The sequence below is a fragment of the Bufo gargarizans genome, chromosome 9 (genome assembly GCF_014858855.1).
Source record: "Bufo gargarizans isolate SCDJY-AF-19 chromosome 9, ASM1485885v1, whole genome shotgun sequence".
NCBI lineage: Eukaryota > Metazoa > Chordata > Amphibia > Anura > Bufonidae > Bufo > Bufo gargarizans.
The window spans coordinates 141,420,292-141,441,584 of NC_058088.1; positions in this window are offsets into that span (position 1 = coordinate 141,420,292).

Genomic DNA, 21,293 nt, shown 5'->3' on the forward strand with positions numbered 1-21,293 from the left:
AAGGGAAAATTTTATGTTCGCGACATCTCTAATCATTATACCTCACGATCACCACATTGCTACACTGCTTGTTATATACTATCATGAACAAGTAGTTCACCATGAGCGCCACATCACAGAAGGCGCAATTAGATCTGCAGGCTTCTGGATTTTTTGGTGGCAAACGCTTGGTATCGGCTGTTATACACAAATGTGTCATCTGTCGCAAGCTGCAAGGGAGATTACAAAATCAAAAGATGGCAGACCTACCAGAGGACAGAGTAATTGCTCAACCACCTTTCACCGATGTGGGCTTAGATGTGCTTGGTCCGTGGTCAGTTTTAACCCGTCGTACTGGAGGAGGCCGCACGGACAGCAAACGATGGGCAGTCCTTTTCACTTCTTTGTCCACCTGAGCTATACACATAGAGCTACTTGAAGCCATGTCAACATCAAGCCTTATTAATGCCTTGAGGAGATTCTTCTCAATTTGTGGCCCAGTAAAACTGCTCCGTTCTAACAAAGGAACAAACCTTGTGGGAGCCTGCAAGGAACTTAACATTTGTGCCAGCGACTCACAATTGCAAGACTTTCTCCAAGACAGAGGATGTACATGGGTCTTTAATCCTCCACACTCCTCACACATGGGTGGTGTCTAGGAAAGACTAGCTAGGATTCCATTTTCCTGTTTATGTGTTTTTTCTGCATTGCAGTAGTAATATAGGTAGTGACATAATAAATTATGCCAGTGTTCTGCCCATATTGTTATATAAAATGTATGTAATATACTGTTATAGATTATTCTGTGATGTTAATTTGATGTTGCTGCCATCTAGTGGTCAGAGTTAGTTATTATTATGCCAGGACTTGACAGGAAGTGGTAATTTTCACAGAGAGAAAGACAGTAACATTTAACCTGGAACTTTCTATCCTCCATTTTGTGACTGCTTCTGGATCTGGCAAGCAGCATTCAGTGGAGCTCTGAACTATTCCTGAACTTATGGTGGAATTGTCCGTGAGTACTCTCACGTATGCAATCAGGCTGTTGTATAATGTTTAATGTGCTGATACATATGTTTTGTTTGTGCTTATGTTGTAGTATTACTAAATTATTCAGATCAAAGAATACACACAGATCTGATGTCTCACATTTCTTGACTTCTGAATTATTGTTAGACCGTCTGACTAGTGTTATACAGCAGTTCAATAACGCAAAACATCCAATACTACAAAAAAATGACCGTTTGAAATCAATGTTTCCAGACAGGCCACTCCTGTGCTGCAGACACTCCCCCTTAATCTCAGAAACATGTCTGAAACTTGTCAGAAGCTCACTGACCTTTACAACAATAGGAACAATATATTCATGTGCAACCAGCTGTACAGATGCACCACACCAAATGTGTTATATTTGATTACAAAAGTGTATGTACCAAGTGTTCCACTTAGAATGTACTCTCATCGCCACACAATAAAAGGGAAGATCTGCCTGTACCTAAACACTTTTGTAGCTATGACCACAACATCGCAGACATTAAAGTCTTCATAATAAAATGGAATTTCAAATCTAAGATGGTCAGGATAGTCTGGAAGTATAAGTTCATGTTGATCTTTGACACACTCATATCAGGAATGAATATGTTGCATGGATTTATGTCCTTCTACACCTCTTAAGGAATTAGACCTTTTGAGTTCTTCAGTTTCACGGACTGGATATCAGGGAACAATAAAACCTCACACTCCTTACCTGTAACTGCTAGAACAATTTACTGCCACAACTGTCTTTTTACCTATAGGTCATCAATATCAGATCAGCTGGGGGGGGGGGGGGGTTGGGGTGCAACTACCAGCACCAGCTGTGTGAAGAGACCACAGCACTTTTGCGAGTGCACCCTTTTCTTCACTGTTTACCTGCTTGCCATCGCTATTGCAGTAGCTAGCAAGTGTAATTATAACTGCTCTTCTTCACTTGAATCAGAAGGAGCCTTCCCATTGAAGTGAATGAAATGGCGGAGTTGTAATTACACCTCGCTTCTTCAATTGTGACAGTGAGCAGGTAAACAGTGATCATATGAGCGCTGCATTGTCTTCAAACAGCAGAGCACTGGGGTGCCGTTGGTTGGCCCCTGGCCAATCCGATATTGATGACCTATCCTAAGGATAGGTCATCAATATAAAGAAAAATAATCTACTTCAACCTTAAAAATTGGCCTCCTTCAACCTTAAAAATTGGCCATATGATAAGGATTTTTTTCAGATGTACAAGGTGATAACTAAAGTTATGCAAAATGACAATTGTGGCTTTATATTTTTGAAACCCTTTAGTTAGTAGTCTGTCATCCTCTGAATAGATTACATCTAAAAACTCAATCCTCAATCCTCCCCCCCCCCCCCAAAAAAAAACAAAAAGACAGGACGTAAACATCACGTTTAAAAAAAAAAAAAAACAGGACGTAAACATCAGGACGTTTATTTAGTTGGAATTGAAATATTGCAAAAAAATACAAATAATTTTTCTGAACTTGACCATATGAACAACACATCAATAAATCTAGTCCGGTGTTGTATAATATTGTCAAATTGATTTCCTACGGGATATACGGACATCTCCTCCAAAAGTGATAAAAATAAATTAGCAAAGATTGGTGCCCATTGTCATATCACTAACTACCAAACCAAAATGTGTTAGACAACATGAAATCCGGGGCATCACAAATTAAATTCACACAATGTGATCCCTTACCTGACATTTCCAATAAGGTTTGGATGGCCCTAATACCATCATGATGGTATACAGGCTAGAGACATCAATAGTTTAAACATTAAACACATTTTTAAATAGCAGGGGTAAAAACCAGTCTAAATATTGTGACAGTGGTTATGTAACAGAACCCCTACTTGCCACAGTCTGTATCTGGTGGTTTATAAATCGCTTTATGCATCTTAGGAAGAAAATATCAATTTGGTTTGAACGACTGGAGCAAATCTTTTAGCCACTTTCTCAGCAACTTCAACACTCTTGTGTAGCATTGTTTTCAATTTTTGCTGTATCTTATCAGTAGGATAACCAGATAATTTTATATATGTTTCCATAACCTGAAATTCATACATTGCTTCAGCCACATAGTAATCTACAGCAACCAAATACCACAGTGCAGCATAATATACTGGCCCTCTACGGTATTGCTGCCGCTATCTACTTGTGTTAGCCTCACCTATTTGAATTGACTCCGCCTACTTGTGTTGTCCTCTCCCCTGGTCCCAATAAGAAATATTCAGACATGCACCAGCTATTAATATGGCCCTGACTAGTCCAGTACCACTTAAGTGCTAAACTGTTACCATATAAACTGCCTCCATAATCCTTTCTGATGTCAGAGAAGAATTGCACTTAAAGGGAACCTGTCACCGGGATTTAGTGTATAGAGCTGAGGATTTGGGCTGCTAGATGGCCACTAGCACATCCGCAATACCCAGTCCCCATAGCTCTGCGTGCTTTTATTGTGTAACGATTTGATACATATGCAAATTAACATAAAAGAGTCATATCTTACTTGTGTGACCAGAGAAGAGTCATATTTTCAAACTCTGACTCATCTCAGGTTAATTTGCATATGTATCAAATTGGTTTTTATACACAATAAAAGCACACAGAGCTATGGGGACTGGATATGGTGGATGTGCTAGCAGCCATCTAGCAATCCATGTCCTCAGCTCTATACCCAAAATCCTGGTGACAGGTTTCCTTTAAAGCTTGCTGCTACTGTATATATTTCACGTTCTATGTTAGACTTAGTAAAAAACACTTTGTTACATTTAACTCTACCCTCCTTCTTCAACACCACATTTCCACTGCACCGATTCTCCAGGGAACAACGGCCTTAGGGAATACACCGTGACACAACACTTAATCAGGTCCACTACCACTCCCATCCTCTTCATCAACTCCTCAAGGGCTCACTGCATAATCACCAGAACTGCCTGGTGACAAGAGTGAGAACACAGTGGACTTAACACCCCCAGTAAACTGTTCCTCCATTTCTCCCACTTTAGTGTCAGAAATATCCACATGAGTACAGATTATCTGCCTATCAACCGCAGAGGTACTTGCACTTGGTATAGAATCTAGTGGTCCAATCCTTTCTGGAGTCTAAGCTCCTGGGGAATTATCAATGGCTATACCAATTCTACGTAACAATTTATTTAAATCAATAATATATGTTCTAGCTTGTGTACAGGAATTCAAAGGGTACAAGTATGGATTATACACTGTTGTAAAGATGCTGATTGGTTGACCTGAGTAGCTTCTGATGTATTATGTAGGGGTTTATATTGATTATCCGGTCGTATTAAAGTCTCCTCCAAGATAGTTTTTTTGTTAGACAGAAAATGACACTTGACCATAGGATTATGGACAGACTTATTAATATAAAGTAAAGTAGAAAACACATCAAAATCACAGTAGGGAACAAAATGAATTGCACGGATGAGCACTTCTATTTAATCACTTGTCAACATAAACTATGAAAGGTTCACTATGTCTAAAGCAGGTGTAAAGGAGAAATCACAGTCCACTACTGGTTTTTGTGACAGTGTGTGATTACTCCAGGTGCTTCACTCGTTCTTCCAACGAGCTTTCTCAATTCTCAGAATGAAATCTACAGTAAGTCCAGTTGCCTTGATTTATTCTTTACAGATATACCATGCCCTGGATAAATGAGAACCCCGTTCATAAATTTGGTTGTGGGAATAATCATACAAATCTCTTTGGCATTTTTTTTTGTACTAGTAACATCCTCACATTTTTTTATTAAATTATTGGTTCTTGGTTATAGCTGTTCATATTGGTGCCGAAAACTCCTTTAAAGATTTTAGTGTCTGCAATCTCTCTCTTTTTTTCCCCACTTTTTGGGTTTCTTCATGTTTTACAATAAGTCTCATCAGTTTTAGCAAAAAATAAAATGTCATTCCAATCATTAACAAACGGTTAAGTATTAATTGCCACTTTACCTTGATTTTTTTCCCCATTATAACTTGTTCAAGTGAATAAAAAATTTTCACTTCAACTCAGTGGCAAATGAGTTGATGTTTTACTTTTTATTTATAACAAAATTCACAGAATTTACAGAAATTTTTGCAAACTTAGCAATTTTAAAAATGTTAATTTCTCTGCTTTTAAGACAGATACCTCACAAAATGGTCATTAATTAACATTCACCATATGTCTATTTTATTTTCTGAATGTCATTTTCTTTTTTAGGACGTTATAATTTTAGAACCAATTATTCAAATTTTCAAGAAAATGTCCAGAACCAACTTTTTAAAGGACGATTTCAGTTCATTAATTACCCAATAAAAACCACCCATAAATGACCCCATTTTAGAAACTATGCCCCTCAAATAATTTAAAACTGATTTTAGAAACTTTAATTCTTTCGGTGTTTGCTAGGAATATTTGTTTTGGTATCTGTATTGTGTGTATAAATATATATATTTGTTAAAAGCATAAAACTAGTTTAACCACTTATGGACCACAGGTTTATACCCCCCAAGTGGCCAGGCCCTTTTTTACAAATCGGCACTTCACAACTTTAACGGTTTATTGCTCGGTCATGCAACTTGGCACCCAAATGAATTTTACCTCCTTTTCTTCTCACAAATACAGCTTTCTTTTGGTAGTATTTGATTGCTGCTGACATTTTTTCGTTTTCTGATATTAATTGTAATAGACCACAATTTTCAAAAAAAAGTGTATTTTTAACTTTCTCTGGTTAAATTGTTCAAATGTAATTACATTTCTATACAAGTTTGTGTCCGAATTTATTGTGCTACATGTCTTTTGATAAAAAAAAAATCCAATAAGTGTATATTTATTGTTTTGCGCAAAAGTTATAGCGTTTACAAACCATGGTACAAAAATGTGATTTTCTCCATTTTGAAGCAGCTCTGACTTTCTGAGCACCTGGCTGTCATGTTTCTTGAGGTGCTAGAATGCCAGGATAGAATAAATACCCCCCAAATGACCCAATTTTAGAAAGAAGACACCCCAAAGTATTCGCGAAGGGGCATGGTGAGTTCATGTATAATTTAATTTTTTTTCACAAGTTATCGGAAAAAGAAACTTTCTGAGGAAAATAAAAATAAAATTAAGTATCCATTTCTGCTAACTTCTGGCAAAAAAAAATAAATCTCCCACGGACTCACTATGCCCCTCAGTGAATACCTTGGGGGGTCTACTTTCCGAAATAGGGTCATTTGTGGGGTGTGTTTACTGTTCTGGCATTTTGGGCGGGGCTAAATTGTGAGCAACCCTGTAAAGCCTAAAGGTACTCGTTGGACTTTCGGCCCCTTTACGCACCTAGGCTGCAAAAAAGTGTCACACATGTGGCATCGCAATGTGTTTGGGGGTGTATTTTTACATATACCCATGCTGGGTGAGAGAAATATCTCTGTAAATTGACAACTTTGTATAATTTTTTTTTTTAAGTTGTCATTTGGGTTCCAAACTACTTCTCAAGCTTTAGGCCCCCTAAAATGCCAGGGCAGTATAAATACCCCACAAGTGACCCCATTTTGGAAAGAAGACACCCCAAGGTATTCCGTGAGGGGCATGGCGAGTTCATAGAGTTTTTTTTTTGGGGGGGCACAAGTTAGCGGAAAATTATTTTATTTTATTTATTCTTGTGACAAATATAAAATCTTACATGAACTCACCATACCCCTCACAGAATACCTTGGGGTGTCTTCTTTCCAAAATGGGGTCACTTGTGGGGTATCCTCCTAAAAGGTACTCATTGGAATTTGGGCCCGTTTGCGCATCTAGGCTGCAAAAAAGTGTCACACATGTGGTATTGCTGTACTCAGGAGAAGTATGGCAATGTGTTTTGGGGTGTATTTTCACACATACCCATCCTGTGTGTGAGAAATATCTCTGCAAATGACAACTTTTTCCATTTTTTTTATACAAAGTTGTCATTTACAGAGATATTTCTCACACACAGTATGGGTATATTTAAAAATACACCCCAAAACACATTGCCCTATTTCTTCTGAGTACGGCGATACCACATGTGTTACACTTTTTTGCAGCCAAGATGCACAAAGGGGCCCAAATTCCAATGAGTACCTTTAGGATTTCACAGGGCATTTTTACACATTTGGATTCTGTGAGGGGTATGGTGAGTTCATGTAAGATTTAATTTTTTGGCACAAGTTAGAGGAATATGAGACTTTGCAAGAAAAAAAAAAAAACAATTTCCGCTAACTTGTGGCAAAAAAAAATCTTTAATGAACTCGCCATGCCCCTCAAAAGTGATCTTTATAGCGCCGCAGCGATTTTACTGTGTTTTTGCAGAGGTGACCCTAATGTACTGATATAGATCTGATTGTGATCAGTTTTGATCACTTACAGATACTATATCGTACTAGTGCTGATTAGCGACAGTGATGACGCTAATCAGCGACTAATCAGTGAGCTGGGAGCTAACTACCTAACAAGTAGCTAACTAACTGGCGGTGATAAGGGACCCTTAGGCCCCATTCACACGTCTGCAATTCTGTTCCGCATTTTGCGGAACGGAATTGCGGACCCATTAATTTCTATGGGGACAGACTTTGTCCCACTCAGATCCGGAATTGCGGATCTGCACTTCCGGGTCCGCACTTCCGTTCCGCAAAAATATAGAACATGTCCTATTCTTGTCCGCAATTGCGGACAAGAAAAGGCATTTTCTATATAGTTCTCGCAATGTGCGGATCCGCAAAATGCGGAAAGCACATTGCGGGTGTCCGTGTTTTGTGAATCCGCGGATCCGCAAAACACATACGGACGTCTGAATGGAGCCTTACAGGGGGGTGATCAATGAGAGGGGGGTGATCAGGGAGTCTATATGGGGTGATCAGGGGTTAATAAGGGGTTAATAAGTGACGGGGGGTGTAGTGTGGTGATACTTACAGAGCTGCCTGTGTCCTCTGGTGGTCGATCCAAGCAAAAGGGACCACCAGAGGAGCAGGTAGCAGGATTATTTGATGCTGTTAACAAAACAGCGTCTAATATACCTTTCTAATGCGATTTTTTTAACATCTACAGCCTGTATGATCATCGCTGGCAGGCTGTAGTTCAACTTGTCAGCTGCGCACCGATGTGAACGAGTGCGCATGCGCGCGTTCACGCGAAATCTCGGGTCTCATGAGATGACGCCAATAGGCGTCATCGAGACCTGAGAGAGCCGCTGCACTGATGCCTTTCGGTGTTAGTGTGACGGGAGATGGTTAAACAATAAAAGCATTTTAAAAATATATCGTTCTCTATCTCTATTTTCTTATAGACATAATATTTTTTGATATACTGTTTCTTGGAAGGTGAGGTAACCAAAAATGGTTGTTATGGCATAGTATTTTTTTTTATGGCGTCTTGAGGGGATATATAATGGGATATTTTTATAGAGCAGGTTGTTACAGACATAATGATACCAAATATGTCTATTTTTTCAGTTTTATACAAGTTACATACGACTTTTTGATCACTTGATATAATGTTTTTTGGGAGACAAGGTGACCAAAAATTGGTTGGCTTTCACCTGATGGGATAGATCATGTGATAGTTTTATAAAGCCAGTAGAAATCCTATTTATTTATTTTTTTACAATGATAAATGGTTTGAGGGGACGGGGGCTTTTTTATTACACTTGAAACTTTTATTTCTTAATCTGTATAAACATTTTACTATTTTACACTTTGTGCCCCCTATAAGGTCATATAAGAGCTATGAGGGCCACTTTTAACATTACAATTTTTTTAATTTCTCATTTCTCATGTAAATGGGGCTGACACAGCTCAATTTTATCCAAGCACTCTTTATCCAAGTTCATGCTGCTACCGCAAGTCTAGCGGGACCAGCTCATAGGAATTTGTATACCTATCCTTTACCTCCCAGGAAAGGGACCATGCTTTTCAGTTATGTCTTTTACAACTATAAGGTGATTGCAAGATCATCATAAAATTATAAATATACTAGTTTATACAAAGGATATTTTTAGAAGAATCACCCATATTGAAAACATGTTACAGTATGAGCTGCTAGGATGAGCTTCTAGGATTATATAAACTACTGGATTGAAATGGATAACAGGGGTAGACATGGGTTTGGTATCATGCTCTGCTTGCTTTAGAACTTATACTACAAAGACTCTTGTGAATAACATGAAAAGCTTATATATTGCTTGACTTTATTCTGGTCGTCTCTATTGTTTAGGAAAGAATCTCTTAGTTTGGGTTTTGAAATGATATGCACTGTATATAAAGGAAGTATTTTATACACTTTTATAGCGCTGCTATATTCTGCAGTGCGTTATATCTGTCCCCAATTGGCTCACAATCTAAGGTCTCCATCAGTATGTCTTTGGAGTGTGAGAAAACTGGAGTACCCGAAGGAAACCCATGCAATTTAAAGAGGTTGGCCACTTTCTGTTTATTGTTGATCTATGTATTTGTGAGATTATTATGATAGTTACTAAGCATAGCCTTTGTTGAAATGTAGTGCCATTTTCTATTTTTTATAAGGTGGGCCCCTTGTTTTCAAAGTCTTTTGTGCTGTCCACACAGAGGTCCTGTCCATAAGATGGCCACTGATGGAGAGTCATATAACAAGGCATATCAGCTCCATGTGATGTCTTCTCCATTTAAAAGCCTTACACCTGTACTAAACTCACAAAGTACAGATGGCAGGTCCAGTGTATTTGAATAGAGGAGACATCATATGGAGGTAATTTCCCTGGTCACATGACCCTCAATCAGCGTCCATTTTATGGACACGACCTGTGTGGACAGCACAAAAGATTTTGTAAAACAACCTTTTAAAATACCTTTTGAAAAATATAGAAATGGTGCTGAATTTTTTTTTATATAATAATGTTATTTTACAAATAGTGAATCTACAGTAATAGATTTTTGTGTCACAAGGCAATAATACAGTGGTACATAATATCGTCATATACTAAATTTCCCTTTTATCTTCTAACCCCCCCCCCCCCTTCCCTCCCTACAACCCCCTTTTTTCCGCGGAGCTACTGTCTTTACACCTAATATTATCATTTCAGGTTGCCCCATATCCGCATCCAAGTTGCCTTTTTTTCCAGCTGTTTGGGCAAGAATGTATTCGTATTGCTTAACCCTTTTCATCTGTTCCATCCACTCCTGAAAATTGGGGTATTCTGGAGTGCCCCAGTATTTAATAATTAATATTTTGGCCAGTGCAATACCCCGGAGCCAGAGTATCTGCTCAGTTTTATTTTGGTCTATCTCTGGGAATACACCCAGGATAACATAATTAATGCAGGCCTCATATTTCATGGGTGAGCTATCCCGCAATTTCCGGAATATTTTAGTCCAATACTCTTTAATCCCTGGGCATTCCCACAGTAGATGTATATAGTCTCCTCTATCTTTACTACATTTGTAGCAGTTCTGTTTCCTATTGTTGTAAATAATATGCAAAAGAACTGGTGTATAATAGAGACGGAGTGTAATTTTCAAAAGGATCCATGCATGGGCAGGGGAGACCGTCGATCTTTTAATATTTCTGTAGACAACGTTCCACGGGATAGGTTCCCCAGTCCGGAGGTCCTTTTCCCATTTAGCCTCACTTCTAAATGTGATTGTTTTAGTGTATTCATAATTTAATTTGGCATAGATGTGTGATATAGAAGTGTTAAAAGTCATATCATAACAAAAATCTAAAAAAAAGTGTTCCTTACAATTTTTAAATAGTTCTTATTCTCCGTGTAGTGAATAGCGTGTCGTAATTGTTAATATCTAAATTTATCAATAAATCCTAATGTAGTGTCTGGAAGGATTTTATTTAATGGCTTAAGCTGTCCTTTATGAAACACTTGTGCAATAAAACGTATCCCATATTTTTCCCAATATTCCACATCACCCAGTAACCTAACTTGTGGTAGATGTGCATTTCCCCACAGTGGGGTGTACTGAACTGCCTGGGTTACTCCAGCTATGTATCTAATTTGTTGCCAAATATACACAAGCATCCTACCAAAAGGATTCATTATTATTTTCTTCTCCACCGTGCCGGTTTCGAGAATGTGAAAGAGATCCTCCCAAGGTCTACAGTGCTCCCCGTAAATAAGCCGAATGCATTTATTCTTTCGGTTCCTCACACACCATCTCAGTTGGGCGGCTATATAGTATTCTTTTAAAAAATGGATAGAGAGTCCACCCTCATCTTTGTACAGATATTGTAATTTAATTCTGACTCGTTTGCGCCCCCATATTAATTCATTGAAGAGGGACTATAGCTTATTGAAAAATTTGTCTTCTATCGTTATTGGGCTAGCATTAAATACATATAGTAACATTGGAAGCAACGTCATTTTAATAAGGGCTATGCGGTTGATTTGTGACAGGGGAAGTTTAAGCCATGTTCTAATTTTTTCCTTAACTCTATCTATTATTGGGAGTATGTTCGGTTTCATATAGTATTCCAATTTAGTCCCTATCTGGATACCCAGATATGTTAGGGAGTCGGATGGATTCAGTATACTGACTCGGAGATTATGACCGGGCGCCCAAATTCATCCAGACTATTCATAACCCTGGGCAGGTTCATATATCCTCTCCCCAGGAATAGTAACATATCGTCCGCATAGAGACTGATTTTATCATCCTCTCCCTCACACCCGAATCCCGATATTTCCCCATCTGCTCGAATCTTACACGCCATTGGCTCCAGGAACAGCGAGAAGAGCAAGGGTGAGAGGGGACAGCCCTGGCATGTTCCACGTGTCAAGGGGAAAGGGGCAGAGTGTACACCGTTAATTCGAACCCTAGATACTGGATTTTGATACAAAATGCGCACCCATCTAGAGAAGTATTCACCAATTTTGACCCGAGATATCACTCCCCAAAGGAAGGACCACTCCACCCTGTCAAAGGCCTTAGCGGCATCTAAAGACAGGATGGAGCAGTCCTCCCCATCCCCCATCTGAACATTAAGAAAGGCCCTCCTTATATTGTCCTGTATATTCCTTTTCGGGATGAACCCGGTTTGGTCCACGTGGACGACTTTGTGGATAACTGTTTTTAATCTGTTCGCTAGCAGTTTGGCCAAGATTTTATAATCTGTGTTCAACAGAGAGATGGTGCGATAAGATGTAACTGACAACGGATCTTTCCCTTTTTTGAGAATTAATGAAATGGTTGCTTCCATCCATGAGGGGGGAAGGGAACCCATTATCCAAGATTGATTAAGTACCTCCAACATTTGGGGCAAGATAGTTCCCCCATGTTTTCGGTATATTTCGAATGGGAAACCGTCCACCCCTGGGGAGGTATTGCCCTTAATGGATTGCAACGTGGTTTGTAACTCAGTCAGTTGAATGGGTCTATTCAGCCAATCGATATCTTGTTGATCAAATTCAGGGATCTTGATATTGTCTAAATATTGATCTATTTTCCCTCTCTGATTTTGGGGCCCAGCTTCATATAGCATCGAGAAACATCGGGTAAACTCCTTTAGAATATCGTCGGGGTCTCGTAGAATGGTTCCCATCTCAGTTTTAATTCCAGTTATATTATTACTCCCCCTTTGATTTTCTACTATCATAGATACCTAGTCTACTTGGTTTCCCGGACTCACTAAAAGTTCTCAAGCCCGAGAAGAACATTTTGTTCTGCGCTTTTTTATATAAAAATTGTTTATATTCATCTTGTAATTTTTTTAATTGATGTTGTTTTTCTGGGGTATTAACATGGGTGATCTCTTTCATTGCCTGACCAAGCAGGTCTTCTATTTCTTTTTGCGTTTCTGCAAAGGCCTTTTTCTGTTTTCTAATTTGATATGAATATATACCTCGAAGGAATGCCTTAAGTGAGTCCCAAACCATATGAATGTGGGTTGAGTTAACGTTATCGCTCCAAAATAGCTTTATTTCTTCATCAATCTGGTCCAGGTCCTTTATTAATGTCATCCAATGCGGATTAAGTTTAAACATTTTATTTTGATTTATTTTATTCTGGTTCTGCAGTATTACCTTGACAGGGCTATGATCAGAGACGCCGTGGCGTTCATAGTTCATTTTTTTAACCTTATTAATGAGCCCGGGGCTGGCGAGGGCCAGATCAACTCGTGACATTGACCTATATGTATTGCTAAAACATGAAAATACTTGCTTGTCTCCATAAAGAGACCGCCATATATCGACCAATGCCATTTCTTTACACATTCTAGAGAGTAAAGTACTTGAGCCGGAACTCAACTCATAATTAATTATGGTAGAGGTCCGGTCCTTTCTAGTATCCATGACCGAGTTGAAGTCGCCCATCACCAGCACCGGGCACTCCTCTCGTACCGAGATGTACAAACCGGATTCCAAAAAAGTTGGGACACTATACAAATCGTGAATAAAAACTGAATTCAATGATGTGGAGGTGCCAACTTCTAATATTTTATTCAGAATAGAACATAAATCACGGAACAAAAGTTTAAACTGAGAAAATGGACCATTTTAAGGGAAAAATATGTTGAATCAGAATTTCATGGTGTCAACAAATCCCTAAAAAGTTGGGACAAGGCCATTTTCACCACTGTGTGGCATCTCCCCTTCTTCTTACAACACTCAACAGACGTCTGGGGACCGAGGAGACCAGTTTCTCAAGTTTAGAAATAGGAATGCTCTCCCATTCTTGTCTAATACAGGCCCCTAACTGTTCAATCGTCTTGGGCCTTCTTTGTTGCACCTTCCTCTTTATGATGCGCCAAATGTTCTCTATAGGTGAAAGATCTGGACTGCAGACTGGCCATTTCAGTACCCGGATCCTTCTCCTACGCAGCCATGATGTTGTGATTGATGCAGAATGTGGTCTGGCATTATCTTGTTGAAAAATGCAGGGTCTTCCCTGAAAGAGATGACGTCTGGATGGGAGCATATGTTGTTCTAGAACCTGAATATATTTTTCTGCATTGATGGTGCCTTTCCAGACATGCAAGCTGCCCATGCCACACGCACTCATGCAACCCCATACCATCAGAGATGCAGGCTTCTGAACTGAGCGTTGATAACAACTTGGGTTGTCCTTGTCCTCTTTGGTCCGGATGACATGGCGTCCCAGATTTCCAAAAAGAACTTCGAATCGTGACTCGTCTGACCACAGAACAGTCTTCCATTTTGCCACACTCCATTTTAAATGATCCCTGGCCCAGTGAAAACGCCTGAGCTTGTGGATCTTGCTTAGAAATGGCTTCTTCTTTGCACTGTAGAGTTTCAGCTGGCAACGGCGGATGGCACAGTGGATTGTGTTCACTGACAATGGTTTCTGGAAGTATTCCTGAGCCCATTCTGTGATTTCCTTTACAGTAGCATTCCTGTTTGTGGTGCAGTGTCGCCCGGAGATCACGGGCATCCAGTATGGTTTTTACGGCCTTGACCCTTACGCACAGAGATTGTTCCAGATTCTCTGAATCTTTGGATGATGTTATGCACAATTGATGATGATAGATGCAAAGTCTTTGCAATTTTTCGCTGGGTAACACCTTTCTGATATTGCTCCACTATCTTTCTGCGCAACATTGTGGGAATTGGTGATCCTCTACCCATCTTGGCTTCTGAGAGACACTGCCACTCTGAGAAGCTCTTTTTATACCCAATCATGTTGCCAATTGACCTAATTAGTGTTAATTGGTCTTCCAGCTCTTCGTTATGCTCAAATTTACTTTTTCCAGCCTCTTATTGCTACTTGTCCCAACTTTTTTGGGATTTGTTGACACCGTGAAAATTTGAATCAACGTATTTTTCATTTGAAATGATACATTTACTTGGATTAAACGTTTGATCTGTCATCTACGTTCTATTAAAAATAAAATATTGACATTTGCCATCTCCACATCATTGCATTCAGTTTTTATTCACAATTTGTTTAGTGTCCCAACTTTTTTGGAATCCGGTTTGAAATTCATCAATCTGCATAGTACCGTTGTCGTAAAGGGAGGTGGTATATATATATAAAAGCCATTATTCTCCTTTGCCCCTGCCAGTAGCAATGAAGAAAAATGTACCGGCCCTCTTGATCGATTAGCTGTACTAGCCCTTTTTAGGGTTAGTACATCAGTCTGCTTTTTTTTTTTCTCTCTGTAATCTAATTGCAGTTGCCTGCCAGCGTGTGTGTCAGGCTCCCAGCGTATACTGTGCCCACTTGCCCAGTGCCACCACTCATATCTGGTAGCTTGCATTTAAAAAATAAACCCAACAATTTTGACTGTAATATAATAGCAGTTAGTTTTCTGCAAGCGTGTGTGTCAGGCCTACAGCGTCTACTCTGCCAACTTCTGCCAGTGTCACCAGTGCCACTCATATCTGGTGTCACACACAGTAGCTTGCATAAAAAAAATAAAAAAAATAATTTTGAATGTAATATAATAGCAGTTAGTTTTCTGCAAGCGTGTATGTTAGGCCTACAGCGTCTGCTCTGCCAACTTCTGCCAGTGCCACTCATATCTGGTGTCACACACAGTAGCTTGCATGTAAAGTTATCACTCGCCCGCCTGCCGCCACCACCAACACTAGCACCACATCTGCTTCACTTAATCTGTCAGAGGAGTTATTTACACATCAGTTGGAAGAAATGAGTGATGCGCAACCATTATTGCCAGAGGATGTAGATAACAGGGATATGTCTCAGTCAGGCAGCATTACACACATGAACGTACAGTGTGATGATGATGATGGTGTACCCGCTGCTGCTTCCTTTGCCAAGTTGTCAGATACAAGTGAAGCGGTTAATGATGACGATGTGTCCATGGATGTCACGTATGTGCCCGCTCAAAGAGAAGAAGAACAGGGGGAAAGTTCAGATGGGGAGACAGAGAGGAGGAGGAGACGAGTTTGAAGCAGGGGGAGGTCGTCGCAAGGAGCTAGTGGCACAGTCAGACAGCATGTAACGGCACCCGGGGTCAGCCAGACAGCACGCAAATCAACGCATGCTGTTGCCATCACCAGAATGCCGTCATTGCAAAGCTCAGCAGTGTGGCATTTTTGTGTGTGTCTGCCTCTGATAACAGCGATGCCATTTGCAACCTGTGCCAAAAGAAACTGAGTCGTGGGAAGTCCAACACCCACCTAGGTACAACTGCTTTGCGAAGGCACATGATCTCACATCACAAACGCCTATGGGATCAACACATGAGTACAAGCAGCACACAAACTCAAAGCCACCATCCTCTTCCTGGTCCAGCATCTTCAGCCACATCAACCCCTGCTGTCCTCCTTGCCCCCTCTCAATCACCCACCACTCCAACTCTCGCCTTGAGCAGTTCCTGCTCATCTCCCACAGTCAGGTGTCTGTCAAGGACATGTTTGAGCGTAAGAAGCCAATGTCACAGAGTCCCCCCCTTGCCCGGCGTCTGACAGCTGGCTTGTCGGAACTCTTAGCCGCTAGCTTTTACCATACAAGCTGGTGGAGTCTGAGGCCTTCAAAAAATTTGTAGCTATTCGGACACCGCAGTGGAAGGTACCCGGCTGAAATTTCTTTTCACAAAAGGCAATCCCCAACCTGTACTCTATTATGCAAAAGGAAGTCATGGCATGTCTGGCACACAGTGTTGGGGCAAGGGTCCATCTGACCACTGATACCTGGTCTGCAAAGCACAGTCAGGGCAGGTATATCACCTATACTGAGCATTGGGTAAACCTGCTGATGGCTGCCAAGCATGGAATACGTGGCTCTGCAGAGGAGTTGGTGACACCGCCACGACTTGCAGGCAGGCCTGCTGCCACCTCCTCTACTCCTCATACTCCATCCTCTTTGCTAACCTCCTCGGCTGAGTCCTCTTCTGCTGCTGCGTCTTGCTCAACATCAACTGCACCCCCCCCCCCCCAGCTCCCCAGGGGCTATTCCACATCCCGGATACGACAGTGTCTCGCCGTCTTGGACTCCTGTCCGCCCTGAATGCACAGGTGGATCAGTGGCTGACTCTGCACCAACTGGAGAGCGGCAAAGTGGTGTGTGACAACGGAAACAATTTGTTGGCGGCATTGAATTTGGGCAAGTTGACACATGTGCCGTGCATGGCACATGTGTGTAATCTGATCGTGCAACGCTTTGTGCATGAGTACCCAGGCTTACAGGACGTCCTCAAGCAGGCCAGGAAGGTGTGTGGCCATTTCAGGCGTTCCTACAAAGCCATGACGCACTTTTCAGACATTCAGCGGCGAAACAACATGCCAGTGAGGCGCTTGATTTACGACAGCCCGACACGTTGGAATTCAACACTCTTAATGTTTGACCACCTGCTCCAACAAGAAAAAGCTGTCAACGAGTATTTGTATGACCGGGGTGCTAGGACAGCCTCTGCGGAGCTCATGCGCAATGCTTGTAGGCTTATGCGTCCTTTTGAGGAGGTGACAAACCTAGTCAGTCGCACTGAAGGCACCATCAGCGACATCATCCCATTTGTTTTCTTCCTGGAGCGTGCCCTGCGAAGAGTGCTGGATCAGGCCGTAGATGAGCGTGAAGAGGAAGAGGAAGAGTTGTGGTCACAATCACCACCAGAAACAGCCTTATCAGCATTGCTTGCTGGACCTGTGGCAACGCTGGAAGAGGAGTCTGATAAAGAGGAGTCAGAGGAGGAATGTGGCTTTGAGGAGGAGGAAGACCAACCACAGCAGGCATCCCAAAGTGCTTGTTGTCACCTATCTGGTACCCTTGGTGTTGTACATGGCTGGGGGGAAGAAAAGACCTTCAGTGAGATCAGTGAGGACGAGGAACGGGACATGAGTAGCTCAGCATCCAACCTTGTGCAAATGGGGTCTTTCATGCTGTCGTGCCTGTTGAGGGACCCTTGTATAAAAGGGCTGAAAGAGAATGACCTGTACTGGGTGGCCACGCTACTAGAAGAAAGTGCCTGAAATGTTACCGAATTACCAGAAGTCGGAAAGGATGCAGCAGTTCCAAAATAAATTAAAAGGTATGCTTTGCACAGCGTATAAGGGTGATGTCACAGCACAACGGGAATCTAACAGGGGAAGAGGTGAAAGTAATCTTCTGTCCTTGCCGGCGTAGTCGTGGTAGGAGGGACGCTTTACAGACATGTTGTTGATGGAGGACATGCAGAGCTTTTTAAGTCCTACGCATCGCCACAGCCCTTCGGGGTCAACCCTTTAGAGAACGACTCGACCGACAGGTAGCAGACTACCTCGCATTAACTGCAGATATCGACACTCTGAGGAGCAATGAACCCCTTGACTACTGGGTGTGCAGGCTTGACCTGTGGCCTGAGCTATCCCAATTTGCGATATAACTTCTTGCCTGCCCCGCTTCAAGTGTCCTGTCAGAAAGGACCTTCAGTGCAGCAGGAGGTATTGTCACTGAGAAGAGAAGTCTCCTAGGTCAAAAAAGTCTAGATTACCTCCCCTTTATTAATATGAATGAGGCATGGATCCCGAAGGGACTGACAGTGGGTGATACATTCGATTAAAAAAGGCCTGATGACTGAGATGAGCTGCCTTGGGCTAAAAATGGTCCACACGCTGCTGTATTTTATCTCTGAATGCCGGATGACTTGCGTGACTTATCTGCCACCAACTAGGGTTCAGGCCACAATGTTTTAGGGCACTTTTTGCCTGGAAAACATAAATTCTTCTGGCCGCTGCAACAATACCTGATTTTTCAGGCATGTGTACGTGCCTAATTTTTCTGGCCTCTAGTGCTGCACTGTGGCTGCAAAAACAAAACAAAAAAGGCACATAGATGTGTCAATTCCCCTTTGTGATCGTTACCTTGTTGTGGTGAAGGGGCTTGCATATCACAATGAAGCGACCGTCTCTATGAGTTTGTTGGCAATGGCAATGTTGGCACACCCCAGATGATAAGGTCGTTGCTTCATTGTGAACAGACCAAAAGCGATCGGCTGGATAATTTTGCATAGAAAAAAACATTAATTTTCTTTGTGATCATCTAAGGTGATCATTAAAGCCTACTAGGCCAACAATGGGCCCACACTGCAGAATCATTGTTCTCTGGGTCACTTAACTGTCACTAAACTACCTCAGCAAGACCATAGGCTTTGAAAAAAAAACATCGCCTGCAATCTCCCAAATGTGCATACAAGCACAGTCATCACTACACCAAGATTGACGCATAGAGGGATAAAATTTATGTCATGAGTGTGTCAACTATTGACAACTCTTTGCGATTGTCTAAAATCTATTCCATACATGTCGTAACAGGGACGTAACAGGGATTAAACTGATAGGAATAGTACTACTTAACACACCACTCATATCTGGTGGCACAGTACATTGCACGCGCAGTGCCCCAAATTGGAAGTAAGAGGACCAACCAAGCATCTTTTTCCATCTCCCGGTTCCTAAAATCTATTCCATACACCGGCCCCTGATAGGGGACAAAACAGAGATTAAACTGTTAAGAACAGTTGTTTTTTTAATAAAAAAAATAAATAGAAGAGGACAGCCTCTGCGGAGCTGGGTATTTTTTGGCCGCGTTACTGAACTCTCATGTACAATGGCTGTAGGCTCATGCATCCTTTTGCGGAGGTGACAAACCTGGTCAGTTAAACCCAAGGCAACATCATCGACTTCATCCCATATGCGTTTTTTCTGGAGCGTGCCCTGCGAAGAGTGCTGGATCAGGCCGTAAATGAGCATGAAGAGGAAGAGTTGTGGTCACCATCACCACCAGAGGCAGCCTTTTCGTCGTCGATTGCTGGACCTGCGGCAACGCAGAGAGAGGAGTCTGAAGAAGAGGAATCGGAGGAGTAAGGTGGCTTTGAGGAGGTGGAAGACCAACCACAGCAGGCGTCCCAGGGGGCTTGTTGTCACCTTTCGGGGACCCTTGGTGTTCTACGTGGCTGGGTGGAGGAAGAGACCTTCAATGACGTCAGTGAGGACAAGGAACGGGACATGGCTAGCTTGGTATCCAACCTTGTGCAAATGGGGAGTTTGCGGTGCGTTAAACGGGGAGTTTGGTCTGTCACTGTGAAGCGGGCGTAACCCTTACACTACCTGATCGATACAACATCATACCTGATATTTTAAAGCACGTTATTCCAAACAATTTAGGAATGTTAGGTGATTTATGCCCTTTATGGATTAAAACCCGACTCTGCGTCAACTACATAATTTCCCATGGGAGTTTTGCCATGGATCCCCCTCCGGCATGCCACAGTCCAAGTGTAAGTCCCCTTGAAACAACTTTTCCATCACTATTGTGGCCAGAAAGAGTCCCTGTGGGTTTTAAAATTCGCCTGCCTATTGAAGACTATGGCGGTTCGCCCATTCACGAACATTTGCAAAAATTTGCGTTCGCGATATCTCTACACCCATGTGGTGAATGTGACTGTACTTTAATAATACCTGAAGCATAAAACCCACTGCCACAGCTACATCAGTAGAACAGGTCAAAAGCAGACATGCTAATTGCATACCACAGATTAGTTTGAGTGACACGATGTATAGACACCACACTTCCTACTTAATTGTTTTGTTGTTTAAGACTTAATGAGAAGACTACAGTGTGTGTGCTTGGACTGGTTTGAATTCGCTTTGGGCATAGACGAATACGAATGAAAAGCGAACAGACCACAGAGAATAGTGATCCACCCATAGAGATAACAAGTTAAGGACGGTTAAAACTGGATACGTTTGTGGAGTGTTATTGTGTCTGCCAGCAGATTCACATTAGAGCACATTATATACTACATATCAGCTTTCAGCACCTCATAAATCTTGTTTTTCAGGCATCAGCACACCTCCCTTATGTGTCATAACATGATTACAGCACAGTCTTCTCATCAGCAGAATCCAGAGAACTCCATTAGTTTATGCAACCTCTTTAATTTTCTGATGCTGCTGCTGCTTCAGAATACACATTTTATTAGCATTAAGGTTATTGATGAACTGAGTGCTACATCTTTGGGGGGAGAAGCATATATTGCATTGGAGGACAATATAATGGCAAGCTTCCTGTGGCAAGACTTAGGCCTCTTTCACACTTGTGTTGTCCGGATCTGGCGTGTACTCCACTTGCCGGAATTACACGCCGGATCCGGAAAAACGCAAGTGTACTGAAAGCATTTGAAGACGGACCCGTCTTCAAAATGCTTTCAGTGTTACTATGGCAGCCAGGACGCTATTAAAGTCCTGGTTGCCATAGTAGGAGCGGGGGAGCGGTATACTTACAGTCCGCGCGGCTCCCGGGGCGCTCCAGAGTGATGTCAGAGCGCCCCATGCGCATGGATGACGTGCCATGCGATCACGTGATCCATGCGCTTGGGGCGCCCTAACGTC